At 37.7% G+C, this 13,529-nt stretch overlaps 1 long non-coding RNA gene across 1 annotated transcript in view; it reads right to left on the bottom strand.

The window, feature by feature from the left end:
• LOC108448362 overlaps positions 1 to 13,529 on the bottom strand; it is a 96,477-nt gene that overhangs the window by 30,967 nt on the left and 51,981 nt on the right. Inside the window, exon 2 of the long non-coding RNA XR_001864258.1 lies at positions 2,933 to 2,999. This is a non-coding gene — a long non-coding RNA (uncharacterized LOC108448362). The remainder of the gene's footprint in view (positions 1 to 2,932; positions 3,000 to 13,529) is intronic.

Below are 13,529 nucleotides of genomic sequence, written 5' to 3'. Positions count from 1 at the left end.
TTCCCCATTGGTTGGTTTGTGTTCCCCTGTGTGGGCAAAGGACCCTCGGGTCCCGTGATTGCCTCAGTTCTTCGGCAGAGCTCCGGCCATGCGGCTGGAGAAATAAACATCTCTGAAACATCTAGCAAGAATCAGTCCATATATATTTCTTTTCCATGGGCCTCCTTGTTTGATACACGTGTTACAGTATCCACACTGTAACAGAACAGGGTACAGGATTCTGTGTACTTCTTAATCCCAAGATGTCACTGTCCCATCTAGTCCTCACCTCAATAGTACAAAGTGATGAAGTACTGAGGAGATTTTGACTCTCTTGTAAAATTTTGTGAGGTCACATGGTGACATGATTTTGGTATGAAACATCTCTCCCTTAAAGTTCTCTCCCTCCTTAGTACAAATTCAGCCTGTAAGGCTACCATACCTTTAGTGCAAAGTCTATGAGTATTTCTAACCAGTAGTGAAGTATGAGATTTGGGATGTATTAATGAAAATTTTACTATTTAAATTGCATGTGTATATTGCCTTATCTAAGCTACTTTTGTTATTAAAAAATAGTTTTGAAAAATTCTTACTGCACATAAATTTACATCTGTCCATTACCTTACCATAAACATTTAGATTTTCTCTGTAAGAAATACACACAGCACTCAGCATTTAAACACAATTACTCAGCCTATAGACCTGCTGCCTTAATTATTGTTGGTAATTTTACACACTTTCTTCATCAACTAATTTTTCTTTCCAGTGATATCACTGCAATTATTTCTATTCTGCCTGAATCTTTTACATTACTTAGGCAGCTAGACAGCTGCCTTAGACTTGAATTGCTCAGCCATTTTTGGAACCCAGTCCCCTGTAAGATTTTGCTTCCCTACTTTCCAGGGTGGTTTCCAGCCAGCCATCATGGTATTGCTCTGAGGGTAGTTCACAGTCATTTAGCATTTCTATCTCCCAGCATCTTGGCTTTATTGTAACATGGGAGCAATGGTTTCTCTGAGCACACTGGCTCATGTCACCTTTTCCTTGGCAGGTCAGGTAGCAATCACAAGTTCAGCAGAGGCACTGTGATTGAAATCACTGGCATCATTCGTGCATTGGAGTGGCTCTGCTAAGACTCATAGATTTATTCATTGATCAAAGCAAGATCCCTAACCAAAGTTCCAGAAAGCACTTTTACTTGTGCTTAATTTTAAGTCTGTGGGCATTTGAAACTTCTGTGTTTTCCTGGACTGGAGTCCTTGCCAGCCATTATGAAGTTTGAAAGACTTGCTTTAACATGGAAAGCCTGCCCATTTTCCTATACATTTCAACTAATCACTATCAGTGTACCATGAACTAACAAAGGAATGAAAAATGAATAGTTTGGCAATTTTCCTCAGCATCTAGCAAATCATTTATTATCAACAATCGCCAATAATTCAGCAGAAGCTTCTCCTTTGTTGCCTCTATTGCTTGCCAAATATACCTCCTTATTTTAGTAAGTCTGGCTGAACAGGGCAGAACATGTTGGTAACATTTTGAAAACTGTCTTTTTCATCTGAAGTGACAAAGACCTTTCCTCCAGGGCAGCAGTAGAAAACAGAAAAACCCTGTACCTGAGTTAATAAGTAAGAGCAAAACAAGTAAAACCTTGGGATTTAGCACTTTTTCCAATTGTGATTTTCCAGAGTCCCTGTTCATCAGCATTTATTATTTACCTTTTAGCTTCGTAGCGTTTCCTTTTCACTTGGGACTTGGGTTATTGCTTTGCAAATTGTATATTAATATTGCTTACCTACAAATACTTTAGGTATGATCCCAAGGGCAGTGCTGTATGCATTTTGATGAACATTTGAACTTTTAAAATTCAGTAGCATTTATTTTAACCAGAACTAAAAGACAAAGTTGAATTCCAAGTTCGGTGATTAATTTACATCTACTTAAAGACAGACTGAAGCAGGGCAAAATTCACTCCTTTGCAGAAGACTTGCAGTTAAGTTTTTGTTTAAAAGCTCCCAACAACAGACCTTATATGTTTGAAAAAGCCAGTCCTGAGACATGCCATGAAGAGAAAATACTAGTTTTAACTAGGAAGGAGCAAAACAAAATGTATTTAAGACACATATGCCTGCTTAGAAAATTTGGGACTGAAACAACTTTGGAAGAAACCTGGCAGAGTAGTTTATAAAACAAACAGTTGTTCCCTCTTTGGATATTAGTAAGACGTCATGAGAAAATTAGAAGAGCCTAAAGTATTGTCAGATGTTTGCAGTGAACACTCCCCAGTTCAGTGTTTGGAAAATCCAATGTGTAAAATTTCCCATAAACAAAAGGTTTTTTAAAATGTCTGTTCTGGGATGTTCTTGGCTGAGATTGCTGGAACAAATAGAAATAGGTTTGTGAACATAAATAGCTGATGTGGAGTGTTCTTGGCAATATCTGTGCTAATAAGCCAAAGATAAAAATAAAGAAAAGAGTAAAATTAAAACTCAAAAAGTGACGGAGCTGGGAAATTAGGAGTTTGGATTGCCTGTCCATTTTTTCTCATCCTGTTACAATTTGCTGTGTTAGAACACCTGGTATAAAACCTGTCACCAGACACTAATCCCAGAACCAAACTACATTCTGAATGATCCCAAAGAAACTGTACAAGGATATGTGTGAATGTCCCATCTTGCAGCAACGCTCTTGCAGCCCCAAGTCTTTCATGCAGTAACTGACTACATGGGTGACAGTGCATCTTTCACATAGAGGACTTGCTTCAGTTTCTGCTAGGCACTGAAGCTGGTTGACTCTGTTTCATTTCACAAGAAAACCCTTATGGATAAATAATCAAATTCCAGGAAAGCATGTCTAGAAGATAAAACGCAAAGCTTTGGAAATACAGCTGTGAGAAGCAGTGAGAAGTAGAAGGGACAAAGTCCAAACTCTAGGAATAAAACTAGTTTCTTACCTTTCTGTCATGATTTGATTAGCAGCAACAGGTTCCAGGTTTGATTTCTGGCTCTTTTCTCAGAAACCTAAGAAAATTAAACCAAAATGGTTGAGTGTTCAGTGAATGATACTTTCATCTTTGCAGTGAATGAAAACGCATAACTTCACTGGAGGGACAGAGGTGAAAACAGTAAAAAATTAAAATCACTGAACAGCTGGTGTTCCCCTAAATATAGTAATAATTAGTCAAATCATTACTCATTCACAATCACAATGAAGAATCTGATCCTTCTTGACCAAACCCTCTATTCCCATCTGCTTAATCTAGAACATTTTGCATTACCAATCTTAAGCATTAAATTTTAGATGAGATTTGATCAATTACATCACAGTGACCACAGTTAGGTACTGAATTACCAAGATGTTCCTGCTTCATTACAAGCACACAGTGTCATCAGATTTTGGGGGGAAGTTGTTTTGGGGTACAGGTTGTTGTGAAGGGGGTTTTCTTGTTTTATGTTTTGGTTTGGGGCGCTTTTTTGGCTGTGGGTTGTTTTTGTTTTTTAATAGTCCCAAGTAGGCAAAACAAAATACTAAGTGAAATTGTTTTAGACCTCTCTTACTACCACTGCCAAAAACTTTCCTTCTGACCATCTGTTTTCTGGAAAGGGCTCCTCACATCTTTTGGGCCTTAGCTGTCAGGGTTTTCTGCACTTGAGAAAGGATATGTGCCTGTGCCTGCACATGAGGCCTTTAATTTGGAAACCAGCACAAAAATTCTGTTTTATAAAAAGGCTTTCTTCTAAAGATGCCCAGAAAACATTTCAGATCAGTTGCAATCACAGCTAAAGCTGCAGAAGGCCAGTGCAAAGCAGCAGAAGAAGCTCCTCAGCTAGGATTAATTACTGACCATTGGTCTGCCAGAAACCATAATCATTCTACCACTATCTTGGGGGTTCTCCTTTACACCTCCCTGGGTACAGTCATCAGAGCACCAAGCAGCTGTCTCTAAATCACTCTTCAGTGCTCTCAGCACATGAACAGCTACATACACAACACACTAACACGGGTTTTTGTTGGTAGCTCAGCATATTCTGTTTTCTCTCTCTGGATGACTCAGTGCTGAGGATCAGCAAAAGGCAGTGTAGCAAGAACTGCATTATTATTATGCCTGCCTGATGTGCCAGCTCATGCATCTAGCTCCTTCAAAGCATCTACTCATCTGTTTTACTGCGCCAGCTACTCAACCACAGCAGCAATGAGTACCTACCCAGAGGAGTAATCGTCTGCATCATGGCAAAACCCCACACCAAATGCAGAAACAGCTATAAAAGCAGGCAAAATGGGAACCAGAGGTTGGGCTCCTCCTGCCAAGAAGTAACTTGGGTGGATCAGCATGCCCCAAGGCCACTGTGCTCTTACGGACAAACCAGTCTGCTTTTATGAGCTCTTGCTAGCTGTACACAAGGAAACCAAACACAGGATCACAGAACCTTAAAATAATTTAGGCCAAAAGAGACCTCTGGAGCCATCTTGGCCCATCCATGCTCAAAACTGGGCTGACTTAGATCAGGTTAGGGCCACCTACAAGCCTCTAACACACCTTACTCTCTGCTGTGTTAGAGACTTGGACAACAGGCACCGCATGCATACATATCCATGATAATTTTGGATCACACCAACTACAACACCCATAACAAGCTGCTAAACAGAGGGGCAAAAAGAAGAAACTGCAAAGAGAAACAGCATGTTCACAGCAAAATTCAGACCCCATGCTTCCTTCTAACCTCAGCAGAAATACATAATGTGGTTCAATGCATACAATGCTATTAAAAACCATATACACCCAAGGAACTCAGTCAGGTCTGTATTGTACATTTTGGCCTTGCTGATACGTGTTTAGTCCACCAAAGTTGAGCAGATATGAAAGGAAAAGGAAAAGCATCTGTAAATGCCACACATTTTAAAACAGCCAGCTGGATCCTATTGACAGTGCTCAAAAACATCAGAGTATTTATCATGTCACACTCCCAGGATGGGGCCAAAGCACATTCTGGGTTAACAGTTGCTGTTTTCATTTACTTGGCTTTAGCTGAGAGTTAAGAAAAATCACTTCAAGTGAGGGTTCTCCTTTGGTGAACTTTACCTGTTGGAAAAGTAGGAAAGGCAAGACCACAAAAAGAACCTGCCCAGCCTCAGCTGGAGAGAGTGGGTAAGGCAGAAGACGGAATTAGAATTTACTTGCTTCCATAACCATGGACAGAAACCCTAACACCACCAAAAACCCTAAAAAAAAAAAAAAAAAAAATCTTCTTGACCATAAAAGGACTGGAACTTTTGTTTAGCTAAATTTACATATAACTTTCACTTGTTTCTCTGTGTGTTTGGTTTTTAAACAAAAATATCCAACACTACATGCTCCAAGGAAACATGATTAAAGGAAATTGTACAGCTCCGATTTCTTGTTACCACTTTAATTTAATTTTGTTTCCCTGACTTTTTTCCTTAAGTAAGCTGATAAAAATGTTTTTAATAACAATGATAATTTGGTTGAGGATAAGAATAAAAGGAGGTTTTTCTGAAGGAGGTTCTTCTTCTCATAAATGTACACATATTTAGTGTGCATTCTGTGAACACTTTCTCCCTATGTAATAGAGAGCCAGAAAATCATCTGTCAGGGGATGATGGATGATGAACTCTGCTCCTTAGGCCTCAGGGCCCAGCCCTGCTGCTATACTTGACTTAGCCTTCAGTAGGCACTAAGTGCTCTGTCAGATTCATGCCAAGGGAAAAGCATAGGCCTGGAACTCCCAAAAGTGTGGGAACCAGAATAAACATTTTTAATGTTACCACACGTTTTAAATCTGCTGTGTCACTTTCCTGTAAGCGTTGTCCTTATTTTTGTAATATATACAGTCATTGTGGGTTTGTCACTCTGCCCATCACCTCTGTTCTCTGTTGTACACTAACCAAGAAAAAAAATGAAAAATAAAAGGAACGTACTGCGTACATGACCATTTGGCTGACTACTGCACTCTTTTAGCAAAGGAGAGACAAGTTTCTGGGGTTTTCTTTTCTCCCTTCCCCTTGACAATGCTTTTGTTGCTTTGTTGCAACAAGGCTGTTCTCACTGCACACAGCTTTATTAATTCAGGGGTGCTTTTGGAGTCCTCTTGGGTGTTGTATCACCACACACAGATATGTACAACAGGGCTATAAGCTAAAAGCCATCTTTCTCTCATCTTTACACCCCAAAAATTCCATCAGTTATTGAATTATGCTGCTTGGCTTAGATGGACTGCAGGACTCAAAATCTCAAGCATTTCCATTATGAGCTGAAGGTCCCACAGGTCCAAGGTAAAATGATGGTTTAAAACTGATGCCAATCATAAGCATGGTTTTCTAATGCATATTTTTATTTCATATTGCCTAACCACTGATTATAACCAGGCTTTCAGAACAATTTTCTTAAAAGAGAATTGGTCAAATGCAGCTATGATGGAATTTCCATCTTTCAGAAATTCCTCAGCAATGAATATCTCTGTCTCCTTCTCTTTCATCACAGCTCTCTTTAAATAAAATATTTATATTGTGGCAAGTAGTAGAAGGTTTTATTCCTTGTTTAGGAAAGGCTAACAGAAAATTCCATAAAAATTAATAGCAGCTCAAATTACACAAAATAATATCGAGGCTTTTCCTCCCCTCCTCACTGCAGGTATCTTTTCTCATAGAGATCACTATAGAAGGTTTGTGAAAAACTTCTTGTTTAGATGTCCCTTCAGTTCAAAAGGGACATTCTGCAGCCCTGATTTACCACTGGATCAATTCTGAGGAAGGAGCTTACCAGCATTTTACTCCCTTCTAATAGCTTCTCAGAACTAGCAGAATTCATTGAGACCTAACAGGCCCAAAAAACCACCTGCATTTACATTCTTCAATCAGTCGCATTAACCCTTAGAGGCATCAGCAGGACTCCTGCAGCACCAAAAAGGGACAGAGCAAAGCAAGGACTGGGAGTCATAGAAATGAAGGCATATTTTTTGGCCAGAATCACTGTCACAACTCAAGCAAATTCCAAATTTATTTGATTTTGACATGAATATTTATCAGAGAATGATGCCTATTTCTGAAAACTGGCTTTCCCTAGCCATATAAGGCTGTCATTTGCAACCCCCATGTCGAAAACGGAACTCACACTATTAAATGAGGATCCGCTCCTCCCCAGTGTTATTAGGCATTTCTTTCCTACAATACACATTAATACAAGAAGATATCCAAAGGTCCATTCATCTTACTTCACAGATGGGTTTGGCTGACAGCTATGAGCCTGACTTGTCTTTTATTTCAATGCATTCATCCCAGCACCACTCCAGGCTTCCCTACAAAATATGGCTGTCATTCAACAGTGGCAGAACAGTTTAAATGCTCTTATCTACTCACTTGAAATCCCACCCCCTCAGGCAAACTGTTCCCTGAGATGGTCTTTACCCTTCATTTGAGTCTAATGCACCGAGACCTAAAAAGACATTACGCCCAGAGACTGGTGTGGCTACAGTAACAATTACCAGTTCAGCAAATCAGCTTCTCGTTGCAAGCACTGCTCAGGCTATATATAAGCCAAGAAGAACCTAGAATCATTGTGTCAGCAATTCTCAAAGACTATTTTAAATGGTATCAAGTTTTATTAAACTTTTACAACACAGTAGAGAGTGTACTTTGTGTTCCTTTGAAATTGATGGAACAAGCCAATTTTTCCAGGTTTGTAGGCATAACATTTATTAAATTATAATAAGAAAATAGCTATTTAAAACCATGAAATGAAAGACTATAATATACATTTAAAGGTCAACAACTGCACGAGTTTCCTTATTATGTATTTTATCTGAGAAATCCTGGGAGACAAAGGAGCTCTGACTCTACCCATGTGCAGCTGCACACTGTGCCTATTCCCTGCCCTGATTTGGACAAGGAACTACATACTCTTATGGATGGCCCTGCTTCACCCAAGCCTCTTATAGAACTGCCTTCACCCATTAAGATGGTGACTTAGATCCTCTAAATAATTTCCACCACATATACCACATACAGATGGAGCTTTCGTAGCTGCAATAGCAAGGTCAGACTGAAATACAGTGATTTTATTCCATCTCTGCACTATACTTCCTTTAGGATGTTCCTTAAATCAGTTTTACCACCTCCACCCCAATTTCCTTTCTGCAACTAAGAAAGGTTAATATGTTCTCTGCAAGGCAAGAGAGGCTGTGTTCATTAATACTGCCAAACAGAAACAACAGAAATGATCAACAAAGAAAAGCCAATGAGAAAATACCCAGATGAAGTGGAAACTTCAGCACCGAGAGTCTGGAAAGAAATGTGATCTAGGTTTTGGCTTTTAAAAGCATTTTAACATTTCAGCATTAAAACATTTTTATTTCTTCCTAAATATGTTTAACATCAAACTTGAACTACAAGGAAAACAATAAATATTGCTGGGCTTTTTCAAGTGCTATTTCAGTGGGCCTCATTTCACACTCTTCACTTATGCTGAGCTGGTATTTAGAAGGATTTAAACAGAACCATTTTTTAGCAGCCCTTAGAGTCATACATCTTCCTGGATGCACAAACAGAATACATGGACAAGAGCACACCATAAACCTTTTGTTTATTAATAATTGCAACTATTTTTCCAAATTCATAACATAAACCCCAACTGAAATACAGTCTTCGTGATATAAAACTGCCTAAGTTTGACACACCTCAGAAATCTTCATTGAAGTTTCCTTCTACTCGGTGAATGTATACATATCTATTGCATATGAAGCCTGATATAAGTCCATTAACATCTATGGAGCACTTCAACAGAAAGTAATTTGGATCAGCACAGGCAGCCTTATGCCTTTAGGCTAGCAATCAGCTTTTGAGTATTAAATTCAGCTGGCGTAAATGATAAATAAAAATAGAGAGCCACGCTCTTACAGTATTCATCAAATATGTAAAATACAACACAGAAACACTATCACAACACACAGGTCCAGGTGTTTGAAGATGAATGTTGTAAAATTGGCACAACTTTGAAAAACACAGCTGTGATTAGGATATAATTATCTTATGCAAGAAATCCATTTCAGAGCTATAATTCTTTGCTGCTGCGACAGGAACAGATTTTTATTATTTTCCGCTCACCTTAATTCTGCAAAGTCTGTGCAGCTATAAAAGAGTGATTTGGATTATAGTCTAGCTCGGAGTTCTAAACAAATTTTTTTTGTAACTGATTAAATAACAGCAAATTCTTGTGAAGAACCTAGCTTTAATTTTGGATCTCAGACTGATGGAACAGGACTGTCGGCAAACACACCTATTATCTATTACTGGATACAAATTATATGAAAGTAATTGGAAGAAACAGAGACACCACAGATATTTGTAGGTTACATAGCTTATCTGCATTGAGATTTTATACCTGATGCATTTTATCATCTCTGAAAGGCACCACATTATCAGAAAATAATTGTACTGGTGTATGAATGCAACAAAGCTTGGATGGACAGGTCATCTGCTGAACTTGCTTGTACATTATATTCTGTGTAGGCATCCATAGAAACACACATGTATACCATACATACATTGTTTCAGATCACAGCCTGTTACCATTTGAATACAATTGCAAAATTGCGCAAGAGCCATAGTGTTATAATTGGCTCAAGGTAGGCAGAGATGTAGCTATGGATATATAAATCTCCTTCCACCAGAAGGAGAATTTTCTTCAGATGCAGAATAAATACAAAAGGGGGAAAAAACCTCACACTAAAAACCAGCCTTATCCTGTGTGAAGAATCCTTCCTGAGCAAAACACACTAAATATAACAAAACCACCAAAACCTGAAAAGATTTATTTTTATAGTGACTTAAAACTTTGTTTAAAACTTTCTCTGTTTAGAGAAAACAATCTATCTGGTATTGTTCCCCTTCTAAGTTTGCAATGCAAAAGGGGAAATAAATATGTTCCAAAGATATTTCAGGATTTAAAAATCACAACCTATATATGGGCTGTATCATTTGCAAAGCCTAGATATTAATACTAGAATCTACTTGTGAGAAAATTAATGTCTATTTTAAAAACCTTTTTTTAATGTTTGGTATGTTTAATTTAAAGAATGTAAGACTGCAGATGAGATGAATTTTCCAGTATCTTAGTCATAAAATTATATCACCACTACATATTCACAGTATGGTTAAATAGCAGTCGTAAATTAAAAGAAGAGTCTAATAACTTACACTGTTCTAATACAATACTAAAGGCAAGTAAAAATAAAATACTCTATCTGGATATTTCAATTAAAATATGCTACCTCATATTGAGAAAATACTTGGAATTAATATAGTCAAATATACCAGAAAAAAAATCCTTTTGCTCTGATGGAATAAAACTGATTCAACTCTGCCAGGGGCTCTGGCCACAAGAGAAAAGCTGCACTGGATTACACAGCACTATTGAGCCATCTTCTTTAAACAGGTATTTTAAAAAGTCATGATCCCCTTTACCATAGCTGTTCTCTGTAAACATTTGGGAAATGAATTGCTCAGGAGCCATAGAATATAAGAAGCAGAAAGCACTGAACTTGGAAAAAAATAGCTGTATTTCTTTAAAGAGACGAGATGGCTTCCTGTAATATGAAAGCAAAGCTTAAAAGATATGTTAGATCCAAAGAGATCTATTGTATAAGGATGAAATTTACCCTCTGTGCAAAGTATCAAGATTTGCCCAGTGATTAGCCATGATTAAGTGGTATCTTACAGATTTACACAGGACACAAGAGAATAATAGATATTGTGCTGGCCCTCTTCTATCAGCATTTATTTACCACATAGAACTAACAAAGACATCAATACCTCAGTTACACCTCACTTTGAATTAGTCAAAGTGAAAATAACTGTGCTGCAAAATAATAATTTATAGACCAAATTTATCACCTTGCCATCTCATTACAGGCATTTCACAATTCTTTTAATGAGCTAGAGTCTCTGTAACTGTTTTTCCAGTTATGTGTGGAAACCAAGTGTGCAGATAAAATGGATTAAAACACTCCAGGAGTAGTGGCACTGAACTAGGCTACCTTCTTTCTTTCTTTTTGTAATTCACTTGTGTTTTGGACAGTAAGTCACACCAACAGAACATGTAACCTACAACTGAAACAGGACTCCAAGAGAGGGGGTTGATGCTCCAAGTCTCTCCATGTTTAAGAGGCATTTGGAAAAATATCCTTAAAAACATGCCTTAACTTTTGGTCAGCACTGACTTTCTCAGGCAGTTGGACTAGATGATCTTTATAGGTCCCTTCCAACTGAAATATTTCACGTTCTTCTACTCTAAACTTAACACTTCATACTTCTTTAACAAACTCTAGCCAAAAGTACCATTGCCCTAGAGTCAAGGAATTGCATGAACACTTCTGGGAGAATGCTTGGTAAGATACTTGAATTATAACTCATAGAAACAAATTGTAAATAGAGGAGACTAGGATAGATTTTGGAGGGTAAGAATGTTTGCAACTCAGAAATCACAAAAAGTCCTGAGTGTTCCAGTGATGAGGCAGTTCTGCCTATAGAGGGGAAAACGTAAAGGCATCATTCAAAGACTACAACTCTACACGAACCAGAGTATGTCTTGGGCTCTGCTCCTTTCCCCAAAATCTCACAGCAATGTTCTTCCAAAGAAACAGGGAAGCATTACAAAAATGAAAATTCTCACTTTCTGAACTTTATAGCTAAAGTGAAGTTCAGCTGAAGAAAGCATATTTCCACACAGAAGTAAGTTGGACTGGTTTATTAGTTCAGGAAACTCCTGTTCTCAAAAGGTGACTAGAAATCGCAAGGCAAATAAATCTCCAGTCAAATTTTACTGTTTCTCTACTTTCCACTAATTCTCAACAGGAGAACTAGAGGGAAATGTGCACTTTATTTTGAACTGTTCCTTGTCTTCTCTCATTTTCTTTCCTGCTAGCAGGATAGAGAGGAAGAGACAGAGACTACAAAAGAATTACGGTAAAGACTATTTCACCGAGATTTTTCAAGCCCCATTAAAAAAAACTCAACTCTCAATTTTATAATCCAGTAACATTTGTTTTGAGAATTTGTCTCTTTCCCAAAACAGAGGGTGCCAGTAAATCAGGTCCAAACTCTGTATTTCTCAAAATGACTTTGAGTTCAGCAGTTTTTAAACCCTGTTAATAAAGTGGAATCTGTGACATATCCAAAAAAAGTATACAATTTGTTTGACATGCCTAGCAGTCAAGGCCTAACAAGTTTATGGGAAGTATCATCTAAACATAGAAAAGCTCAAATCAGGAAACACTTAAAAAGACAATATACTCACAGCCTGAAATAGGAAGAGAGATTGTTGGATGAATGACTGAGAGCATGACTTAGTAGCTATAAATCTATCTGGGAATATTTAAGTCAAGAACCATGATTTGCATCTATAGAAAATATGAGAGTTGGCGGTAGATTTCTAGATTTGCTTTGTAAATTAGTCAGGAAATTATTTCCTGCGTGTAACATTATTTTCGCAAATGCTAATCATGTTTTTGGATTTGGATGTGAAGACATGCAGGTCAATTTTAGTAGATGCCTCCTCTCTCCTCCCCATTTCCCCCTCTCCTCCACTGCAGATGAGGCAGTGTTAAAGCACATTTGAGAATTTGAAACTTAAACTTAAAACCATCTTCAAAAAGGAAGGAAAAAAAAAAAGAGGAGAAAAGCATGAATTATGATGAACAATTAACTGACTGCAGCAAAGTTTTCCCCATAGCAGGAGACTGGTAAATGTTGGGAAAACAAATCTTCATAATTATTGACACTTGCGCTGGAGGAAATTAAGCCAAACCATTAAGTTGCTCAACCACAAAGAGATAATTAAAATTGTTCTGAAAATCTGGCTGTGTTTTTCTTTTGGAAATAAAAGGTGAGGTGGAAAATGGAGTTTATATCTGCATGTCCCACAAAAGAAATCAAACTAACTTTTATATTTACTTGTTGAGTTTAGAAGGAGGAAAGAGAAGCTTTAAAAAGGCCACTGAAGTATTTCTTTGGTGATAAAAACCTGAACTGAATATACTATTTTTCAGTTAAAACATCTGAGGCATTTCTTAATTTTCTTTACAATGACAGTGTGGAGAACATGTTCAAGAGTGGGATTTGCAGAAATAGGGATTTCCAGAAAAATCCTATCTACATAAGCATCGTGCCAACTTAGAAGAGGACCAGCAACACTGAAGCTGCATGATCCTTAAGGTGACTCTTTCTTTAAAGACTGCAAAGTAAGACAAATAACATCCAAAACAAAAGAGAAAAGCTTTCTAGTCACCAAAAGTGAAATTAGTCATCTCTGAGAAAGAAAAAAAACAACAAAAATTTCCCAATATCTCCCTTCAAAACTGGACTAAAACCAGTTTATTTTAAATGTTCTGAGCTAATAGTCTTTTATCATGCCATGTACTGCCTTTATGGCTACATCTTGTTCCAATTTTGGTTTCATCCATTCCCATTTCCAAATGACCATAACTTTTATATAGGCTTACCATACACCAGATTCCATCTGTCTGTGACCCTGAAAAACA

Source organism: Corvus brachyrhynchos, unplaced genomic scaffold (genome assembly GCF_000691975.1).
Source record: "Corvus brachyrhynchos isolate BGI_N302 unplaced genomic scaffold, ASM69197v1 scaffold26, whole genome shotgun sequence".
Lineage (NCBI taxonomy): Eukaryota > Metazoa > Chordata > Aves > Passeriformes > Corvidae > Corvus > Corvus brachyrhynchos.
The sequence above is the reverse complement of the archived record's forward strand: the minus strand, read 5'-3'. Positions and strand labels throughout refer to the sequence as shown.